Here is a 23250-nt window from a genome sequence, read left to right as displayed (position 1 = left end):
ATTAACTCAGCAGAATCCTTGCTAACACTGGACTAAGTGAGCTTAGGACAGAGCTCAAGGTCAAGGACTAGTCAAAAGGAGACCCACTGTCACTCATTTCTTTTTTGCTCCCATATTAGCTCCCATAATTTGCAGCACAAAATTCTTTCATTGTATTCCTCTGATTCATACCATATGGTTGTAAACATGCTATTCCCTCAGCCTGAAATTTTCTTTGTACCTGCAAATAGTTTACTCCTACTTATCTTTTAAAATTCAGCTTAAATATCTCCCTTTCTTGGAAGTCCTCTCTGACCCACAAGTCCAATTTGGTTACTCCTCTTCCGGGCATCCCCCTTCATTCATTCAACAAGTATTTTTTTAGTGCCAACTGTGGATGATTCCAAGAGCGAGACACTGAAGATGTGATGGAAAACAGCATGAATGAAGCTTGCAAATTCATTCTATCACACTTAAAATAGTTGTTCATTTAGCTGCTTATCTCTTCCTACCACCTTCAGTTCTGTGAGAGAAAGGCCACGGACTCTTAAACATTGTGTCTCTAGAACTTGGCCCACAATATGATGTAAATATTTGTGGAAGGCAAGAATTAATGAGGGCAGGAAGCCAGAATGGAAGATGTTGGGGAAATAGAGTTAAAAACTCTCATGCTATATTAGTTTGCTAGGGCTACTGTAACATAGTACCACAGCCTGGGTGATTCAAGCCATAGAAATTTATTGCCTCTCATTAGAATTCATTTAGAATGTGCATTATGAATCTCTTCTTTCCTGTAAAAACAAGAGGAAGGAAAATGAAGAATTATGTAGATAAATTATCACACTGATCAGGTACCTAACTACAGTGGCCTCAGATAAGCTCCTAATTTCTCCAGCATTCCATTCTCTGAAGACCACACTGCTTTAGTCACAGTAACAAAGAATGTCAAGAAGCATGTAAAGATACACATTTTTTTTCCTGGAACTAGATATTGTGCAAACACAGTAAACATTTTTTAAAATGATTTAAATTAGGCATAAAAGGAGAACAGCAGGAAAGTATAGAAAGCATGGTGATTGTGGGATTATAGACAATTTTGTTAATATTCTTGTTTTCTAAATTTTCTACAATAATATGTAAAATAATTATAACAATACTTTTGTTAACACTTGAACAATGAGAATTTCTAATTCCATTATTTTTCTGGGTCATTTTCCCTAATTCTATGTGCTGGGAAAAATAAGTATACATGGAATTGTTTGTCTCCACTCCAATGTCTGTTGTTTTTTGGCAACATGAAATATCCAGTTTTAAAGAGCAGCTGCTGAGGAGAGTAAATAGTTATTAGTGGGGTTGTACTTATTCTTCATGATTTCCGCCAAGATCTTGAAGACAGTCTTATTTACTCCCAAGATAGCAGTTGGAGGCACACATCCGGATTTCGTCGTTTCCCATGTAGCTTCACTGGAGTATCAGATCATTGAGTTCTAATTATATATTTTAGCTGTGATGCAAATAAAGAAGTCTTTGGGGTTCTTTTTTCAGCTATTTACAAACTTTCTAACATAATGCAGCTAGATGGAACTCCAGTAGGATGTAAGATTCAGCAAAGCATTTTGAAAAATATCCTGAAAAAGTGGAGGGATGAATGGCTATGACTTTCCTGTCATATGAATCTGTGTCTGGACTGTGTGTTAATTATGTATTTCTGAAAACAGATGGAATGGCCAGACCAAACTGCATGACCATGAACAAAAGCCAAGGTGTCTGTGAAAATATGGTTTTACAAAAGGCCACCTTCTTAAGGGTTAGTTGAACAGCCACAAGTTCCACCGTTTGGACTGAGCTGGCAGTGCCCTTCTCTACCAGAGAGGTGCCTGAGGCTGCTGGACAGTGAGTTCATTGTTTATGATGCCATCAGTGCAGAATACTGACTCCCATCTCAGGCAGTTGGTCCTGAGGGGTTCACCAAGTAGCCAGAAGAGGAAGAAGTGGGAGTATCATTCCCAATTCCACAAGGCTCTCAGGCAAGGGGCTGAGTCTGGTGGAATTCACATTCTCCTCTAATTTGAAAAGACCTTTGTTGTCATTTTGAGCTCTGTTCTGAAGGTAAAATTTCCATTTTACCATTTTCCATTAGAGGCTTTGCTGACCTTCTGCTGGGAGGCATGTCTAGCCCAGGGCATTGTAGGAACTTGAATACAGAGTAGTAATGAGTGGGGGCTGATTAGGACCTGGGTTTCCAAAAGAGCCCAACAGGCTGCCAAAAGTTGGCACTCAATAGGGATATACTGGACTGCCACTGAGATGGGCACTTAGTCTAAGACCCCATAGAAAGTCAGTTAGATTTATGTTTGGTCCAGAGTTTCCAGGAGGTATGGTCAAGTGTGACCAAGGATGTAGAGCCAGGTGGGAGTAAAGTTGAGGCTTGCTGGAATGCCAGTTAGGCAGCTTCTAAAATGCACTGTTGAGCTTCACCCCTATGGAAGCTGGCAGAATTGTGGATGATTGCATATAGAGGGCAAAGCATTAGGAGAGAACATGAAAAGACCTAGTATGTGCTGTCCCTATCTGAGTATAACAAGTGGTTCAATAGTGAGTAATTGATGTTTGATGACCAGGAGAATCTCTCAGCACCTAGATGACTAAATGGTGCTCAGAAACTTGACAGGTGAGGCTATGCCTTGGATCTTGTGGGGTGTGGCTTCCCGGCCACACTGCCTGTACTTCCAAATCAAACTGAAATTTGATGAGAACAGAACTGAACACATTAGCTAGAACAGTGACCACACAGGACACTCCTTGGGCCAGTTGTAGGTCTTCTATCAATTCTACAGCAATAAGATCCTTAATAAGGGAACATAGCTGAAGTTTCCATAATTAGTGGTACAATTAAATACAAGCCAAATGGGGCTATTGAAAGGGGAGACTGTGGGCTTAATAATTCTGTCTCCATCATATTTTGAATAACAGGGTGTAGGTCCTCCGTGCTCTATTTAAGTTGGTATTGGAGGATGTTCACCATCCTGACTGGAAGAGAAAGAGGCATCAGTGTCCACTGGTGGGTTCTACCAGGACGGCCAAAAAATTGGGCTTGTTCCATACAGAGTGGTGTCAATGCATCCATGCCTGTAATAGGAAACAAAGAGCCAAGGGGACCACAACCAGAGGAAGGTATTTGAGGCAAGTGGTACCAACATTTGCATCAAGATGGATTTGTACACTTTCTGGTATTTTACTGGCAATGCCCAGTATGGAGAAGAGCTCCCTCTTTGGGAATGAATTTAGGAATGAATTAGGAATGAATTTAGGAATTTCAGAATGGCAGGGACTTGGAAACCCAAATCTAATTGGGCCAAAGAGACTGTGTGTTTTTATTGTGCCAGTGGACCATCAGAGTGGTACAGGGGAGACTATCACCAGGAGGTGAGATAAGCCCTGGGGGGCCACCAATTTCTTAGGGTAGGTGCTAAGGTGTCTGCCAGCATTAGGGGTCAAGAAAGGGGCAGAAGGAATATCAGGGACAGAGTTGGACGCAGAGCAGTTAGAGGACAGTTACATGGAAGGTGGATGGTCTGTAGAAGGGGGCTGTAGCTGGGAGATTACTAGTTTTAGGGTCTGCAGTTTAGAGATGGGCTGTTCAAAGATAAAGTGTCCAGGAATTCTGAGATTTCATAACTCTCAGTAGAGGTTTGCCTATGTATTCTCACAAGGGGCAAAATTAGATCAGGGATTTATTAGAAAGGGAGTGAGAACCTCCTTTTATTAGGGAAATTTGTGTAAGGGTAACCCCCATGGGACAACAGAGGCAGAGGGATATAAGTGGAGTATCTGGGTATTTAGGTGGGAATTTCTTCCATGTTTAGCAGCCATGTCCTCCAGTACTTTTCAATGGTTTTGGCAGTTCCAATAAAATGTAATAGAACTTCCCTATAATTAGGGAGAGTACTTTGTAAAATCCTCTGGTTTTGGAATCCAATGGGGCCCATTCAGGATTAGAAATGAAGAGGGGGTTATTTGGGTTAGCATGGTTATCAAAAAGATAAGAAATAACAAGTGTTAGCAAGAATATGGAGAAAAGGGTAATTTTGTGCACTGATGGTGGGATTGTGAGTTGGTTCAGCCACTATGGAAAACATTTTGGAGATTATTAAAAAAATTAAAGTAGAACTACCATACTATCCAGCAATCTCACTTCTGGGTATATATCTGAAGGAAATGAAATCACTATCTCAAAGAGATTTCTGCACTCCCATGTTGACTGTTCATTGCAGCATTACACACAGTAGCTGAGACATGGAAATAACCTAAGAGTCCATTGATGGATGAATGGATAAAGAAAATGTGGTATATAGATGCAAAAGAATATTATTTGGCAGTCAAAAAAGAAGAAGAAGAAGAAGAAGAAAAGAAGAAAAAGAAGAAGAAGAAGAAGAAGAAGAAGAAGAAGAAGAAGAAGAAGAAGAAGAAGAAGAAGGAGAAGAAGGAGAAGAAGAAGGAGGAGAAGGAGAAGGAGAAGGAGAAGAAGAAGGAGAAGAAGAAGAAGAAGAAGAAAATCCTGCAAGTTGCAGCAACATGGATTCACCTGGAAGGCATTATCCTAAGTGAAACAAGTCAGAAAAAGACAAATACTGCTTGTATTTGTTCACTTATAGGTGGATTCTTAAAATGTTGAGTTCATAGAAGTAGATGGTAGAATGGTGGTTATCAGGGCCTGGAGGAGGGGGTGGGAGACATGGAGAGATTTTAAAGAGGACAAACTTATGGGTATAAGATGAATAAACTTAGGGGACCTCCTGTATAGCATGGTGAGTACAGTGAGCAATACTGTAAAAGTATAGTGCTCAGAGTGTAGACCTTACATATTCTCAACACACACGCAAAAGGTAACTATATGAGGTGATTGAGGTGTTAAAACTAAGCTTATTGAGGTAGACCTTTCATAATATATGTGTGTATCAAATCATAACTGCACACCTTAAACTCATACAATGTAATGATGCAATTATATCTCAATAAAGTTGGTTGCAAAAGAGACTAAAGAAAAAAGATCCTACTCCATGTACTGATTTATTTTTAATTTTTCTAAAGCAATCTGTATGCCCAACATGAGGCTCAAACTCATGACTCTCAGATTAAGAGCTGCATACTCTCCCTACTGAACCAGGAAGGAACCCTTCCATATGTGGATTTAAACTTGAGTTTCTCACTTGATACACAATTTTGAACATCTTCCTAGTTCAATAAATGTAGGATTAATTATTACTTTTAAAATACATAGTACTTCATTGTATGAAGGTACCACAATTTATTCAACCTTCTTGTACATTTACTTAATTACCATCTTTTTAATCAAAACAATACAAAACAAATATCCTTCTAAGTAAATCTTTGTATTTATCCTGCATAATTTCCTTTAGATAAATTTCTAGAGAAAGATTCCTGAATCAAATGCTGTAATGTATGTGATGTATTATGTTAAGGCGTGTGTGTGTGTGTGTGTGTGCGCCCACGCACATGTGTGTATACACACATATATGTAAGAATGAAAGAGGAATGACACCACAGTGCCTGGAGTTAGAAAGACAAGAGTTAGCACCTAAATTTACCAGCTGTGTGACCTTGGGGAAGTTTCTTAACTCACTGTGCTTCAGGTTCCTCATCTATGTTCATGAGAAAAATTAACTGCCTGCCACCTAGGCTGTCATGAGAAAATGCATGTGAAGGGACACCTGGGTGGCTCAGTCGGTTGGGCATCTGACTCATGACTTTAGCTCAGGTCATGACCTCAGGGTTGTGGGATTAAGTTCTGTGTCAGACTCCTTTTTGAACATGTACCCTGCTTAAGATTATCTTTCTCTCTCCTCCTGCCTCTTCCCATCCCACCCCCACTCTCTCCCACTCTCTCTCAAGGAAGAAAGAAAGAAAAGGGAAGAAGGAAAGGAAGAGCCCATGAAGTGCTCAGTACAGTGCCAGACAATGAGTCCTTGTTAAAACATGTGTTAATACGTTTAAAATGTATGTATTCTTGGGGTACAAACCACCACAGATACTATAATGCAAGTGCTCTTAGAAGTCACAGAGAAGCCCCTTCACAACTGAGTTACACTAATAAAAGTAACACACAATGGATGAGCTCAGATATAGACAGATATCACAAGAGAAAAAGTGTCTTCCAGGGTAAAAGTTTAAAGACAGTACTAGATTGCAACCTAATCAATAATATTAATAAGGCTAAAGATTCTGATAACGGAAGAGGGATGGTTGATTTTGAAATAGGAATATTGGGAGGAGGTATGACAGAGGCACGGTCCAGGAGAAAAATTGTTCATGGACCAACATGGACGTTGGCTCAGTAACTCCACCGCTTCAGTGGAAGTGGGTGCACCACCATCACTGCTGGTTGGCAATAGGAATGAAAATCATTCAGTTCATGTCCCTTGTTCTTTCCCGAGGTTGCCTTAATAACCCTAATTATAATTTCCATTCCCATGGAAACTGTGCTGTAGAGAAGAGAATGCACTGACTGAATCTAAGTATTTTAGCCCATGTAATAGTTGTATTTTAGGAATAAATTAATAAATCAGTGTTCTATTTTGTTAAAAAAGTTATGATAAAATGTATACTTAAAATGTGCATGGAAATATACTGATAAACTTGAAAGCACTTTATGAATGTTCACTATTATGTTGGCAAAAACTCACCATATTCTGGGAAAAATCTGCATAAAAGGGAAATACCTTCCTGCCTGCCTTCCTTTCATATGTGTTCTGGGAGTGGTGAAGTTGGGGCAGGCCCTTAGTGTTGAACAACAGACTAGTGGAGGAAAGTCCTTGCTCCAAGAATAAGGACCACAACAGTAGCTATGAAAAATTATAAACCCAGATATGTATCTCTAGAGCCGAACCCATAGTTTAATGGTCACTTACAACTTAAAAACGAATTGAATTTTAATTTTCTCACAGATGCATTAAAAAGGAATTTATCAAAAAAGAAAAAAAGCAATCTATCATGACTTTTAAAGGAGCTTTCAAGTGGAAACTTGAGGAGCACAGTAATAGATACTGAATGAATTTTATTACTGTTCTGGTGTCTGATAATTCTGTATTTTATTTCTCCCCAAAAGAAATCAACATTAATTAGAATTAATTAACTAATAACCAAAATCAGAAATTTTAAGCTATTTAAGAATTATAAATACAGATCATATCTCCCAACTCACCCAACATTTGTTTGGCCAGAATAGAAAATTTCAACATTTAGAAAATTTCAACATTTGGGTTTTTTGTTTTTTGCTTTTAAGATTTATTTATTTATTTTAGAGGGAGAGAGACAGGGAAGAGGGACAGAGGGAAAGTGAAAGAATCTCAAGCAGACTCCCTCCTGAGCATGGAGATCAACCTTATCACCCCAAGATCATGACCTGAGTCAAAATCAAGAATCAGATGCTTAACCAACTGAGCCACCAAGGTGCCCCCCAAAATTTCAGCATGTGAGTCAAACTCATTAAAAGATCTCAAGGCCTTTATTACAGATGCATTTATCTAAATAATTAACTGTCTTCAAAATCTTTTTGGGAAATATTGTGGGAAGGGGGTAGTGAAGGCCAGTTTGTCCATCCAGGGGTTATGACAGGTAAAATATATGAAATAATGAAACAAAGCAAAAAGGATCGGAGTTTAAATCAAGCAAGAAGAAGATTTTCAGAAGAATAAGATTCTGGGTCATTAGTAAGAAAAATTTTGTTTGGGAACAGAATGTACAGAAATTCATCGAAATTTGACAAAATTTGTTCAGAATTTAAATGCACTTCTTATATTAACTGAAGTCATTGCCTTTATCAGTTATACAAAAACTATAAGATCCAGGTGTAAATTTATATAAATATGAATGTCCTTAAAAGTTTTTAAAACAAATGTAACATATATTTTAACCATGAAGCAAAAGTCCTGTGATCTTTGCTGTTATGTCCTTATATTACCTATTTATTCACTTTCACTATCCTGTAAACCATACCACTTAGAAGGGAACCTGAGTTCACCTTCCCCTAAACCTGTTTATATGTCTCTTTCAAGGTCATGGCGTTTGGTGGTAAAAGGTTTACTTCAATCATCACCTTGCGATCATCACCTTGAATCATCTATAATCAAATGCTGATAGAAAGTAAGTGTTGGTTGATCATGTAGTTGTCACCTAAAGCTTTTTAGTGAACATAAGAAATAGAGTATTTTGTTGATTATTTCTAAAAGAAACCAACTTAGAGAAAGAAAATTTGAGTTCAGGGTCATCTAAGTAAAAGGCCACAGTTTTTTGATTGCCCTAAAAGAAATATCTGTTTCCTAGACATATAGGATCAAGACTTCTGAAAACCAGGTTCAAAATCTAATCCTGGAGTTGGTTAAATAATAATGCAAGATGAATCCCAACTCTCCCTAGTCTCTTAGGTTAATGTTAGGGCATCTATTATGCCTGAAAAATTGGGATGATAAAATGAGAGCAGATTCTGATGCAGTTGAGATAATCAAACCCTAAATTTTGTCAAGCCACTCTTGTCACTTGGAGCATCGTCTTCTCTCCTGTTTTAGAAAGTTAGTGTGCCCTTACCTGTAGAGGCTGTACAGGTCTCCTGTGAGGGAGATGTCTTGCACAGACTTCTAATTCTCCTCAAGACTTCCTTTCCACTACAGCATGGATCTTTGAATGAAATTCATGAGTGAAATCTCCATTCTTGTGCAAAACTACCAAGCAGCTCTTTTTGTTCTACATTTCTGTATGACTTGACAACCCAGTCTCCCCAGACAGCTTAAGAAACCCCATGTGATAAAGACAAAACTAAATAAACAATAGGAAACCACTGTCTCAAAGCTGTCATTAGCAATAAAAATAAAGCATAAACTGAAATAATTTGAAGAAAAAAAACAAATGATGGAAGAGAGTAGGAAAACAAAAAGAAAGCAGTCAGAGAATAAAATGAGTTTATGGGAGTTAAATATATAATAGTAGAGATGACAAATAGTAAAATATTTTGAAAGATAAAGTAATATTCCACAAAATATATAAAAAGGCAGATATATTAATGGGAACAAAAGGATACAACTAGAGGATTAGCTCTGGAAGACAAACTTTCATAAAATAGGAAATTAGAAAGAGAGAATAAAAAAAAAAAAGGGAGAAATTGTCAAAAATAGTTCAAGAAAAATTTCCAGACCTGAATGACCTAAGTTTCCATATTGAAAATGTCCACAGAGATGCCTTATAAAAATAAATGAAACAAAACCACAGAAGTATATCATTATGGTATTTTAGAACATTTAGAAGAAATTCTAATTACTAATAGGAAAAAAGAAAACAGTTTAAAATGATGAGATGAAATGGAATTGATTTCTCATAGAAATACTTGAAGCAAGGCAACAGTGAATCAAGGTCCATTCATCCTTTATATGGAAGCTACTGGAAGATGGGTTCCACTAGAACAAGAGTACATCCAGAGGGTAAGAAAAAGAAACGTGAAATACACAAGAGACATTCAGGGAGTCCCCAGGATTATGGTCCAAAAGCTCTTAGGATGAACACCTGGGCAGCAGACCCAGAAGGAAAGCAGTTCTTATGGGACTAGGTCAGGAGGCTTCAGGAAAGTTTCCTCCAAAAGATAAAATTAATAGAATATGTCTAAGTGTTTCAACTTAATGACACAAGAGTTACACAAATAGGAGACATATGAGAGTTGAATTAATTACAAGTACACAGAAAACCAAGCAACCAAAAATAGTAGAAGATTCCAGGGAGAAAAAATTTCAAGTCACCATAGTATACTTCATGGCTTGGTACTAAAGAGCTAACCAGTCACAACAGTGATGTAGAAAATTGGGAAAATGGAAAAATAAGAAGCATGCCTGCAGGTACTTATAGAGAAAAATAAGTCAGTACTCTGCTTTTGTAGTGCCAAATTCATAAATCATTCCTAAAACGGCAAATTTAGGGTTGGCTGGTCTCAATAGATTACAGAGACAAAAACCAGAAGATTGAAATTGTTGCCTGGAAGGTGAGATGGAGGTGAAGGGGTAAGGGAGCCGTTTTCTTGGTAAGCCATGCAGAACTATTTGACTCTTTAAAATATGTGCTTGAATAATTTTGAGGGCTCTTTGACTCAGTATGTGCATGTATGGATTTGAGAAAAGTTTAAAAAACCAAAACCACAATTTATTCACAAATGATTAAACATTTCTGATCCTGCATAAGTGAAGTCTTAGGAGATTAAGCACAAACCAAGATAAATGAGTGGATAATTATAATCAAATATATTATGGTTCATGTAATTTAATCTAAATGTTACTCATCTTAAACTCAGTAGTTTGAGGGAATCAATAATAATGCACAGATGACACTTAAAAAAGGAAGAAATTGTTTTTTAAGTCGTTCATCTATTTTTTTTTTTTTTGTTAAATATTGCAGGGAATAGTTTTTCCAGGTATCATCATTTCTTGTATTCTGATGGTGGGGGGGGGCTTTCCCATAAATCTTGACACTCAGGACAATTTATCTTTGATTCTCCAGGTCAGAGTTGGATATCCCTAATAGCCTAATATAGATGTGTGAATTTCACCATATTTTTATAGATTATTCTTTCTTCTCAGTCAGTGGGGTTTGTGACCAGTCACTGTAGCTTTTCTTTTCTCATTCCTATAAATGTTGGCCAGGTTGAAAGTCTAACATCAAAACGTAATGAGTGTAATTGATTGTTGGAAAGAAAAACCATCTGAAAATGGTTATTCCCTCCCACCCCGAACTAATGTATAGGTTCTGGCAAAAATGTCCCTTCTGTTATTTTTAAGACTGCCCAGGACTGAATAGTTCCCTCATTGAACAAGCAATGGAGAATGAATACATCCAGGTCACAGTCAACCTGGTCCTCAAAGACCTCCTAGTTTATTTGATTAACTTCAGCCAAAAGACAAATTATATAGTTATGTGACATCTGAAAGTGACTTTGATAAAACTGGGTACATGGTGACCTAGAAACCTTTAGACGTTGTTGGATAGGAGTAAGTATAACAATGTAAAGCCCTTTTCTCTCTGCGGCCAATATTCACGGGATCAAAATAACTATTATGTATCCTGTGTGCTTCTATCTGTCCTGGCTCTTTTCATTTAATCAGATGCCTCTTTGGAAATTCCATTTTCTCCTCTTCAGCTTTGTTTCCTAGAGAGAACTTTTTTGGCCATGCTGTCTTGCATATATTCTGTCCTTCTGTTTGGACAAACTTTGGAGCTGTGACTACTCAAGTTTCCCACAGGAGCGACTTGTAAATTTGATGTTTATTAACTCAGCTGAATTAGGATTTATCATTTTCTTTTCTGAGATGTCTTAACATAATACACAGGAAAGTCTTAAACAAGTTTATCAACTCTAAAAGTTGGTTTCTTAACAAGCAATATATTGAAGGAATCCTTTTACTTCCTTTGTTCACCATTATTTCTTACTGCATATATTTTTTAGATGCTAGAAAGATAGAGAGTGGAGTTTCTTCTTCCCACAACTGCAGTATCCTTTCCTCCTTTACGAAGCTGGAAATCCTTACACAGTTATATTTACTGTTTTCAGAAATCTTGGTAATAATAATTTCCATTGCATTATCTAATGTCTAATCAGTCCATTCATGGAGGTAAAATCCCAAGCTCCTTTCTAAATGGACTTAGAGTCTAGACCAATACTTCCCAAACAGAGCAATTCACTTAATAAAGAAGTATCTAAGAATAAAGAAAAGTTTCTTATATCATAGGTTTGCCGATTGTTTCTTTGAATAATTTTGTCTGTTTCTGTTGAATATAGTTTTAACAGTGATTTGGGAGATTTTGTTGGAGAAATGAATACTGTGGGCTATTTGAAGTGTGATGGCAAATTGCTTTTCTGGTTTTCTAAACTTGGTCAGAACAAACGAATCAAGAATAACAGACTAAGTTGAACATATTCAGGTTTTTTTGCTAGCCAGAATTAAATGTTTGTAAAATATTCAGAATAATGAAAGAATTTGTTCCACGCGCACATGAACAGTTTGATCTGATGATGACAATGCAGTGATTTTCTTGATTTATTGCCTGATTGCCTGGGAATCAGCTTTTTTTTTTTTTTTTTTTTTTGATTTATTTATGTGTTTTAGATGAGGTCACAGGAGCAGAAGGAGAGAGAATCCTGAAGCAGACTCCCTGCCCAGGCATGGAGCCCCACATAACTTTATCTCAGGACCCTCAGATCATGACCTGAGCTGAAGCCAAGTGTCCACAGCCCAACCACCTGAGTCACCCAAGTGCACCCTGTGCTTTAGCTTTTTAACAAAAAAGACACTGAAATTTCACTTGTCATTGTACTTGATGCAAACAACTCATGCAGAAGTTACTAGCTGCCTGTCTCATGAATACTGACATCACATATATACAACATGTCTTGAGCAAGGATGAGCTCAGGGAAAATATAATTTATATTCCACTGAGTGAAGTAATCTTTTGAATTTTACTCTATAGTCTCCAAGGTTCTATGAAGACTTTCATTTCTTTTTTCCACTAACATAACAAAAACTTAGGGCAATTTAGAATGTACGTGTCAAATCAATCCCAGCACAAAGTTCTATTAACTCTAACGATGGTAGTGGAGAGTACATCTTGTTATCATGAGGGTTCTAAGAAGTCTAAGGGAGAGGCAACACAGGAAGCTTTTAAGAAACTTCTCAATGGCATTTTCCTCAGGCATAGGACCATTCCCCTATTTGAACACTGACAAAAAACACTCATAAAATTCTTCATACTTTATTCAGCAAATGATCCATTAGAATAATTTTCTAAATTTAGCATTTTTTTAACTTCAACTTCATCATTAATGGGGGTTTTGCAAAAAAAAAATGCCTTTGTATTTTTATATTTTATTTTATATAGATATACCTTATCTAATGGTAAGTCACAAATTTAATACACTACCATAGGATGACCAGATCAGGTGGAGGCCAGCAGCATGGGCAGGGAAAGGATTCACCAAGACAGAGCAAAGGAGATGGAAATTTATTGACTACACTGCAAGGGAGCAGTGGACAGGGCAGCAAAGGAGAGACTGTCTGCCAGAAGGCACTGATGGGGTGGGAGGGTGGCAGGGGGCTGTTGTTAAGTGAGGGAGGTGAGGAGGTATGAGAACATATGGAATTTTCCTTTTTTGGTACCTGTGCATGCTGGTAAGTGGTCCATTGGTCAGCTAGGGTTTATGGATATTTGGAGGTGGTTGCCTAATGAGCTTGTTTGCATTCAGCCCCAGTGGTCACTGTGGGCCTTTTTACTTTCCAGGCTTACATTGCTCATGTCTGTTGCCTAAAAGTGGCCTGTACACCTACCCTCCCCAGCTCTTATACTAGTACTAGTAAACCGATAAGTCCAGCACAACTATCATCCTCCAGGATTTAGGAGTCCGCATTTGCTACTGACATGGATCCTAAATTTGTCATTCTACAAACTAAATGTAACAAGATTGGCCTAGAGATTTTAAAAAACAAGATGCAGCTGAGTAAATGTAAAGATCTAATTGGCTTTATTCAAAGATTCATAAACTAGGCAACAACATCCCATTCTAACAAATAGGACGGAGCTCCAAGGGAGTTGTACAAATGAAGGGTCTTTAGGTGGATGGAAAATGGGTCGAAGAGGTTATTGGGGGAAAAAAGAGACAGAAAGGATAGTTTCAGGCAGGGTCACCTTCCCTTAGGGAGAAGGACAGGAGGACTCATCAGGCCCATTACTTCACTAAGGGCTGATGAGGAAATTCAAGACTGATTGGTTTAAAATTCCACTCCTAGCAGAGGCTGAAATTGCAATTAGATTAGGCATAAGTCTTTGTAGCGCTTAGCATGAGTGACTCCATTTGGGGCCTGTTTCTTTTTAACAGATGCATCCAATAAGGCTCAGGGGAGAGAGCTCCCTCCACATGGGGAGGTCGTTCTGACCTCACAAAAATGATACTAGAGTAGGAACTTGAGGGTTGCTATTTATATACAGGGAAAATGATAGAAAATTTCTGAACTGGCCCTTTAAAGTATTTGATGTGGGGAACAAAGGCGAAAGAAAAAAAATTAAATTTCCTTACTATTTACAGCTCATTGACAAGTCCTTGAAATAGGCAGAGTGACCTTCCTCTGGGAGCTCAGCTATCTCATCATTGACACTTTGCTAAGGGCAAAAGACAGTCTTGGCTTAACATTGTCCTAACCCCGCACCCCAGGATCCTGGGAGTCTACTTTAAACATACAGAAATTCCTTTGGAAACTGGTTTTATCTCTACCCCTCCTCAAGATATATGTGGGTAATCATCCACCAAACACCTCGCCCACTGATATACATCTGAAGGGTCTTATGACTGAGGTTTTACTTAACAGTAATAAAAGACCTTTTCCTAAAAATAGTTAACCCCCTCAGGGTCCTGGAAACCTTGTTTCTAAAATACCTTGGAGGGTTGTGTTGTCTCTAACCCCCTCCCAACTTGAAGGTATATAATCACTCACCCATCACAACCCCACTGCAGCTCTTTCTGCCCATAGGTCCTGTCTCTGTGCTTTAATAAAACCACCTTTTTGCACCAAAGACGACTAGAGAATTCTTTCTTGACCATTTGCTCCAAACCCCAACATTTCCACATCTGTATTCGTCTTATTTCTTATATCAGTTACTGTATCAATAATTTGGAAAAACTTCTAGGCTGCTCCTCTTATTTATGAAAATAATATTGTTACTTGATATGGGATAAAATACACTTCAGTAACAGATGCATTTTCCTCAATTTTTTTTTTTCAGAAACATCATCTTCATTAACCTAAAGCCCAACTATTTTCCCAACTTCAATATGATTCAAATTAATTCAGTCATTTTTCATGGAGAGTCAGGAAATCCCGGTCTTTGCGGGCTAGTGTAATGGACAAATGAGATCTAGGAAAGGACATCTATAATTAATGATGGAGGCCAAAGAAGTAATTATGAAATGGCCATCTTGAAGTATTTGTCTGTATAGGAGTGCAATATATCATATGAATCTTCATTTTGAGTGGCAAAGTTACAATAGATTTTGGAAACTGAATTTTTTTTCTACAAGCAATTTCAAATAAGTCAACCTCTTGACCTTGGTGAGCTGCATAGAGTTTTAAATCATATGCTTACTCTAGTTGCTAAAGGCAGGAATGTTTTACCTGAGTTGGTAAAGTATCTGGATCTATAGGTAGTTTCACTGCTTAAGTGTGAGCCGAAAAAGAGTGAAGGCTCTGAAAACCAGCTGCCTCAGTCCAGTTTCCTTACCGGGATGATTCATGCACTTTCACAATCCCAAAGGTCACTGAAGGTTGTGTTTGTGCAAATCTGGGGAGGCCAGGAGCTCAGAAGCGAGCTGGAGGCAAGGTTCTCTCATCATCATGTGTTATCAAAGGATCCGCAAAAGCCTTAAACTTGAAACTGCCCATTCTCCCCAGAGGATTACTTCAAGGGACAAAAACAAACAAACGAACAAACAAACAAAAACAGTAGTTGGGGAACTAAAACTTGAAGCAATGTTGGCAGTTGGAAAAAAACGCATGCAGGTGATTTCAGCAGAAACCAAAGATGAGTATGCTGTTCATTAAAAATGTGGTGTGTTTTTCTTTTTCCTGATATAAAGTATTAACACTCAACTGGTTTTTACTTGAAGAAAGAGGATCTAATGAAAGACGAACATTTGGAATATTTCAGATGGTAAAGAAATAAGCCCATAGTACAGACATTGATAAACGAGAACAAATAAGCCCAAATTGGCCTCATCTGTCCCCACTGACAACAAACTCGGGCTTAATTACTGTTTCATCCTATTCCAGGAATTGTAGCCTTTTAAGAGTCAATCTGAATTTTCTTATCAGCACTACTGAGGTCATCTTCATGGTAAAAACTCTGCCTTTCCTTCCTGGACAAAAGATGTCCTGGCCTGAAACCATCCTTTCTTTTGTTTTGCTAATAAATTCTTGCTCCAACTTTCTTCCAATAAAAACCTTCCATTTCCTAGGACTCCTTGGAGAATCTCTCTATTTGCTAGATGGAATGGTGCTGATCCACAAGTTGCTTAAGAGAGCCAATTAGATCTTCAATTTACTTGGTTGAATTTCCTTTTCCTAACAACATGCTAAAACAAAAATTTTCCTCTGGTTTATGGTTTCCAACAGTAAATAAAAATTAACCCCTGATATGGAAAACAAACACAGAGGAAAAATTATTAAATTTCCTTACTACCTACAGCCCACTGACAAGTCCTGGAAGCAGACAGAGTGACATTCCTCTAGAAACTCAACTGCTTTGATGTTGACACTTCACTAGGGCAAAAGGTAATCCTAGCCTGACCACCACCCCGCCCCCGCCCCGCTCCCGCAATCCTGGCATGTCCATTTGCCTTAATTTTTCTGTTACTTGCACTCTTTTAATGATCTTTTAATGTCTATATACAGACACACACTTCTCCTTAATTACAAGAGTGGCTTGTCAGGGCCCTGATTCTCAATCCCAGGAGATGTCATTATCGTGAACACATCAGATTCTTGATGCCTGAGTGGTGTGTGTGTGCACGCGCACGTGTGTGTGTGTGTGTGGTGTGGTGTTGTAACACCACCCAGATGATTTGGAGACATTTTCCCTCTTTCCTCTACCCTCCACATTACTGATACAATGTCTCCTTTTTGATGTTAAGTGAAAATTTCCTCTGCTATTTCTTAATTCTTTTAACGTCTGAGGACATTATTCTCCTCTTGGCTGTTACTTTGGAATGCTGTCTTTCCAGGGTCTCTTTGCCATTTTTGGAAGGTCTTTCTCTTCTACACAATATTTCTACACAAGAAAGGAATTAGAAGCATGTTCATCAATTACTGTTCTCAATTTTAATATTGACAAATAAAAACAAAGCAAAACTAAAAAGTCGTCTTTTACTGACCACACTAGCATGGAGCGAGGTTCTAAATTGCTTCTAGAATACCATGGAAAGGTTTTCCTCAGTGAGCCACAGTTCATCTTGTGTTGCAGTGGTAAGGTACAGGTCCTAAACCAAAATTTAGCCCCAGGAACAACTTGATCACTCTTATCTTGTTTTAAAATAAACTTTAAATTCTTTATTTTCTCCATATTTCCTAGTTTCTCCTTTTTGTCTATTTCTCTATGTGTGTGTTTAGTCTTCAAAATGTACTTCAAGGATTCTCATTTGTCAAAGTTCCAATTTTACATATTCATTTACCCATTGTTAGGAGTCTTTTCTAATTCTTCTCCCAACATAAGGCATGTTGAATACTTACATCTTCTTCACCGAGCCAAAAACATATCTAAGGTTGAAAAGATACTGAACCTCATTTTGTCTCTAATGCTTATCACTGTCTGGGAGATGAATGCATAACTGAATGAATTGTGTTTCTTAGACTCTTTGTTCACTTAATTTATATCCCAACTTCTGTGTCAGATTTTTTTAAGCATATTTTAATAATCTCCTCTCTTACTTCTCCTGTTCTTGAAAGTATTGTTATGTGTTATATATAAATATATAATTATATACTAGTATTATAAATATATATTATGTTATAATGTATGATAATATTTTATTATTTTATATATATATATATACACACACACACACACACACACACACATTATATATAGGCAAAAGAAAATTCAGAAAACTTTACTAGATATGCGTATTTTACTGAGTGAGGAAAAAAAAATCACACAGGGAGTCTTCACACCCAGTCTGGTGTGAAGTTCAGAGACATGATGTCAGGGGATGGCTTTTGAAGTGAAAATGGACACATTGTTTCACCTTTACAGTGAGTGGTGATTACAATGCCAGTGTCCAGATGGCAAGGGAGTGGTTAAAAGTGATTATCTTTGCCAATTTAGAATGATGACTTGTTTCATTTATGAGTAGTAGAGGCATTCACAAGAAATAATCCAAGTTGAGTTTAGCTGACATTCTTGAAGTAAGCTAGATTTAATTTTATGTGGCTTAAATGGTTTTGTCTGCTTAGATTTTCAACTCTGGTTTCCATTTTTTATATATATATATATATATATATATATATATATATATATATAAAACTTCATTAATTCCATCTTCATAAATTCTACCTACATTAATCAAGTCTCATAGTTGATGCTGTTCTTTTAAAAAATTTATTTATTTATTTGAGATAGAGAGATCATGTGAGCAGGGGGAGAGGCAGAAGGAGAGCCAGAGACTCTCAAGCAGACTCTGCATTGAGCAGGGAGCCTGACAAGGGGCTCAATCCCACAGCCATGAGGTCCTGACTTGAGCTGAAATCAAGAGTTAGCAGCTCAATGGACTGAGCCACCCAGGCACCTCTGATACTGTTCTTAAGATTGGAGCCATGGTGGACCAGTAGCATAAGGGACATGTGGTCAGGGGCAACCTTGGCTTACTTATACTTCTTTCCTCAGCAGCACGTTACATCTGGTGATGTTCCTTCCACTTTTCACCTCAATGTCTTTAGATACACTTTCAATGTTTCTGGAAGCCACTAACTAGAGTCTTAAAAAGAAAATAATGGCATTAGCAAAAGTCTTAAGGAAATACTTAAATGTAATAAATATTCTTTCCTTCAGTGTATCTCACAATTTCTTCTAAGTTTATGAAATATATTTTTTGGCCTGGTTTGACTTTATCTGGTGTCTCATATCCTCTGTTATTATTTACACATGTTTTAAGCCTCTTTATTTCCTAAAAATAAATTTAGAAAGTTATCTCATTGCTACTTCAGTCTCATTGTGTTAGTCATTTCACCTTTCTCTCAAGAGTCACGGAGAATGTGTGTCAAAGCTTGGCCTAGGAGAAACAAATCACAATGACAACTGCACTTCTAGAGTATTACCAAAATAAAGACAAAAAACAAAACAGGGAAGAAAGAAAAAGATAAAGAAAATCATAAAATGCTGAAAACTGCCAAATAGAGAAGTGAAGTCAGCAGCTATATGTACATCCTGGATTTGCCACTATTTGTATCAACTTGTATCAACTTGAGTAAGTTTCTAAGCAGATGAACCTAAGATTTCTCATCTTTCATTAGGACAATAAAAACTACTTTTTTTCTCCTTATGAAACAACCTTGTAAAATTTCTTGCACTATACTTGGCACTTCCAAGGTGCTTCAGTACAATTCAACACAAGCTGTTTGGTCAGGCATGGTGCGACCCTGGGAGGATAGAGGTGCAAAGACAGGCTTCTGTACTCAGCAAGTTCACCATCTTGTTGGGTTCCCATCACACGCTGGTCACCTCTTTCTTTCAAAGCATCACTTTGAAAAATGCCCTCCCAGTGGATCACAAGAAATGCCCATCAGTGATGTTCTCCAAATCTCATATTTGAAAGAGTCTTGATGTGAGGTTACTGGATGAAGGTCTATGGTTTGGAGAACAATCTATTAATAGAACCGCAAGCACAGATGGCCCAGAGTTCTTTTCAGGGACAGCGTTCTGAACAACATCCATGGCAGCTGGTTTCTGTGACACAGTCTTTACCAGTAGAAGAAGGAATCAGGTGGCCTGGCTCCATTTCAACTGGGTGGCACCTCATGGAATTGGACACCATTTAGCATAAATTTACTGATTTTTGAAACAGATTGTCTTGTGATTTTACTGCTCTTTTCCTTACGAAGAGAGGTTTATCTGCTATGAAGCTTAGCGAGACTACCTCCTTTCTAGCTCATCCTTCGCTTCTGGGTGATTGATCAATGCCATTTGTGTCTCAGGTAAAGATAAAAATTAAAACTAAAATTAAAGGTAAAATTCACTTAAAAAATAGCATGTGGTGTGAAGCCATGGAACAAACAAATATTCTAATGCCAGTGCCATTTAATTTAACACCCTTTTCAACACTGTTCTTTGTCTATTGTCACTCTATGAAAAAAATCTCAAACAGGGAGAAGGCTCAGTGATACCTGAAAATGATCTTTGTTGAGATGGAGCAAGAGAATAGACAAAAGGGATTTTTTTAAACTGTTTTAAGTATTAATGTCCCAAAGAACTATCATAAATGTTGTTACACATCAAACTTGGATGACTTTCTGTGCTGGAAATCTCTTATTGGCTGCAAAACCCACAGAACTTTCAACACATTTTCTCCACCATGAACTCACTGTGTCGGCCAACCAATTCACGAATTCTTTCCTTCTCAGCATTGACCCCTAGGGTCCAACGATAGCTCAGCCATGACCTTTGTTTGGTGGGGGTAGCTGTGATGGTTGTGGTGAAAGAAGAGAAGCTTGAGGAGTTTTTGTTTAGTCCTCCTCCAACCTGAATAATAGCAGAATGACCTAGAAGAGCTGCTATTAAAAGGCATATTTCTGGGCTCCATGCCAAGAGATTCTGATTTTCACAGGTTCAGTGTGGGACTCAAGAGCCCATATCATAAAACACTTTAAGTGTTTTTGGTCATGAACCCAGAATTTAAAGCTTACTAAATGAAATGCGCTTCTGGTTGTGCTTCTAGTAATTCGGCCTTGGTCTTTCTTACCTTGTCCCCCATTTCCAGGAACTAAATCCTGTCTATGTGTTCCCATGCCCAAGTCTGTGGGCTCTCCTTGGTGTTTTCCAGTTGATTTTCTCCCCATATGCTCACCTACCATAGGGTCCTAAATTCTAAATCCCAAATAACTTGGGCCATATAAAAGGGGACAGAATGCCTTGTTGCAGGCCTGTCTGGACCTGCATCTTGTCTGCTCCCGGGTTTCCTGACACTATGCTGTGCTCTGTTTGTCCGCCTGCCATAGAGGATGATCCTAACTTCAGCAACTCCTTGACACTACCACCTGTTGCCTGACATCAAGTTCCTGCATCAGGATTCTCAGATTTAGACATTCATATTCATCAGCTGCCGTGTACGTTAAATAGATTTTTGCACTCTTTTGCTTGCTAATAAATCAGAAATCCTGGGAATTGATCTTAGGAATCTAGATTTTTAGAAGCATCCAGATAATTCTGATGGACTTACTACTGAATCACACTTTAAGAAAAAGAACCTACAGAGATGCCTGTGTGACTCAATCGGTTAAGCGTATCAGATGACTTTGGCTAAGGTCATGGTTCCAGGGTCTTGGGATGGAGATCTGTGTCCAGCTCCTTGTTCAGCAAGGAGTCTGCTTCTCCCCCTGCCTGCTGCTCCCCCCACTTGTGCTCTCTCTCTCTCTCTTTCTGACAAATAAATAAAATCCTTAAAGAAAAAAAAAAAAAAAAGAACCTACAGCTAGGTTCATTTCCCTAAGTTTTGGTTCCTATTTAGTGGGTAGATCTTATTCAAGTCTTAACTAATCTAGGTATACTCCATCCTCCTGCTGTGAACATGCCAACCACTTGGCTGCATGATGAAACACACGGCATCAAATTAAATCCAAATGTCACCTCTTCCTGTCCTTCTCTGAACTTTCATTGCTCTCTATTTGTTTCCCTTTTTTGTTAGTCACCATATCCCATCTGTTTTATACATATATATCCATCTTAAGAAGCTGTGATGTCGGGACACCTGGGTGGCTCAGTTGGTTGTATGACTGCCTTCGGCTCAGGTCATGATTCTGGAGTCCTGGGATTGAGTCCGGCATGGGGCTACCAGCTCCACGGGGAGTCTGCTTCTCTCTCTGACCTTCTCCTCGCTCATGCTCTCTCTCACTGTCTCTCTCTCAAATAAATAAATAAAATCTTTAAAAAAAAAAAAAGAAGAAGAAGAAGCTGTGATGTCCTCCACTGCAGCCTCTCAATCTGGGTTGTCTCTCTTTCCAGTGCTCGGGACAGGGACACAGGGCCTGGCACCCCGCAGGTGATCGAAAAGCTTATGGATGAAAGTAAGAGAGTGCTAGACTTGGAACTGGAGGTATGAAAGACTTATGTGATTTCCAGAGGTTTATTCTCTTTTTAGAAGGTTGTGATTTGAAGGTATTTTAAGACTTTATTTGAAAATGCCAGTAAAAAGGAATATCTTGCCAAAAAGAATGATTGCTTGTAATGGTCAAAGAAGGAATATTGAGGGACACTTGGGTGGCTTAGTGGGTTAAAGCCTCTGCCTTCAGCTCGGGTCATGATCCGAGGGTCCTGGGATGGAGCTCCACATCGGGCTCTCTGCTCAACAGGGAGCCTGCTTCCTCCTCTCTCTCGCTCTGCCTGCCTCTCTGCCTACTTGTGATCTCTATCTGTCAATAAATAAATAAAATCTTTTTTTTAAAAAAAAAAGAAGGAATATTGAAGGAAGGACTATAACAATGACCACACTGTCTTTCCATCTGGTCACAGGTTTGGCAAGGAAATTGCCGATGGGTGGGATTTAGGAATTATTCAATAAATATGAGTTAAATGGCAACCAGACTGGGTTCTTAAAGACAGGGTGTGCAATACTTTAGTCTCTACAATAGTTGCCTGTTTTTAGGTCAAAACAAATGAAGTCAGCTAGCTTTAGAAATGGACTCATCAGAAAGAATTTTTTCAGAATTTCTGAAATACTTTCTTTAAAAAGAGTCCCCAATGTTGGACATTATTGTTCCACGTCAACACAAAGAGACCTAAGTTTCTTCAGTATATCCAATAAAACTAAGAAGCTAAAGACCGATTCACCTGATCATTTATCCTACAATGCAGTTGATAACCAGACTTGGACTCCGTTTTATATACGTCTTTTCCTTTCCACCAAGGGAATAGACTGAAAGAAATAAGTTTGTCTTAATTCTTCATGTATTTCTCTTTCTCCTAGCAACCACAAGAACAAAAACACTGCAAAATAAGGTGGGAAAAACTGAAGCCAAAGGCAACTATTTCCAAGGAAATTAGCCAGCATCAGAAAATTCCTGGTGAGTATTATAAGAAGCTGTCGTGCATTCACCAGCAGGAGCAGTGGAAGTGGAAGCTAATACCAGCAAGACCCCAGTGGAAGAGTTTATTAAAAGAAAAAAAACGCATTTGTGTACAAAGTTCTGGATATTAAGTATGTAGGTAAGCTTTCTTTCTTTTTTTTTTTTTTTTTAAGATTTTACCTATTTATTTGAGAGAGGGAGAGAACAGGAGCCATGGGGCTAGAACCCAGAACCCTGAGGTCATGATCTGAGCCAAAGGCAGGTGCTTAACCTGCTGAGCCACCCATGAATCCTCTCTGGGTAAGCTTTCAACATGATGAACTCAGTCAGGGCACTTATCCAGTCTTTCAGGCATTGTTTCAATCCCCTTTCCTCTACTAGTCAGGATCCAGGCAAGAAAGAAAAA

The 23250-nt window shown here is 38.2% G+C and overlaps 1 long non-coding RNA gene across 2 annotated transcripts; it reads left to right on the top strand.

Moving 5' to 3' along the window:
• Positions 1–1933: 1933 nt before the first annotated feature.
• On the top strand, positions 1934–22894 carry LOC116854531. Of its 2 annotated transcripts, none has more exons than XR_004380181.1 (3): positions 1934–2088; positions 8055–8142; positions 22745–22894. It is a non-coding gene; the product is annotated as an uncharacterized LOC116854531 (long non-coding RNA). The 2 variants fall into 2 exon arrangements; XR_004380182.1 differs by lacking the exon at positions 1934–2088 and adding an exon at positions 7434–7471.
• The last annotated feature ends 356 nt before the right edge of the window (positions 22895–23250 follow it).

Source organism: Lontra canadensis, unplaced genomic scaffold (assembly GCF_010015895.1).
Source record: "Lontra canadensis isolate GAN:19392208 unplaced genomic scaffold, GSC_riverotter_1.0 scaffold92, whole genome shotgun sequence".
In the NCBI taxonomy this organism is placed as follows: domain Eukaryota; kingdom Metazoa; phylum Chordata; class Mammalia; order Carnivora; family Mustelidae; genus Lontra; species Lontra canadensis.
Note: the sequence above shows the minus strand (reverse complement) of the source record. Positions and strands in the feature narration are given on the sequence as shown.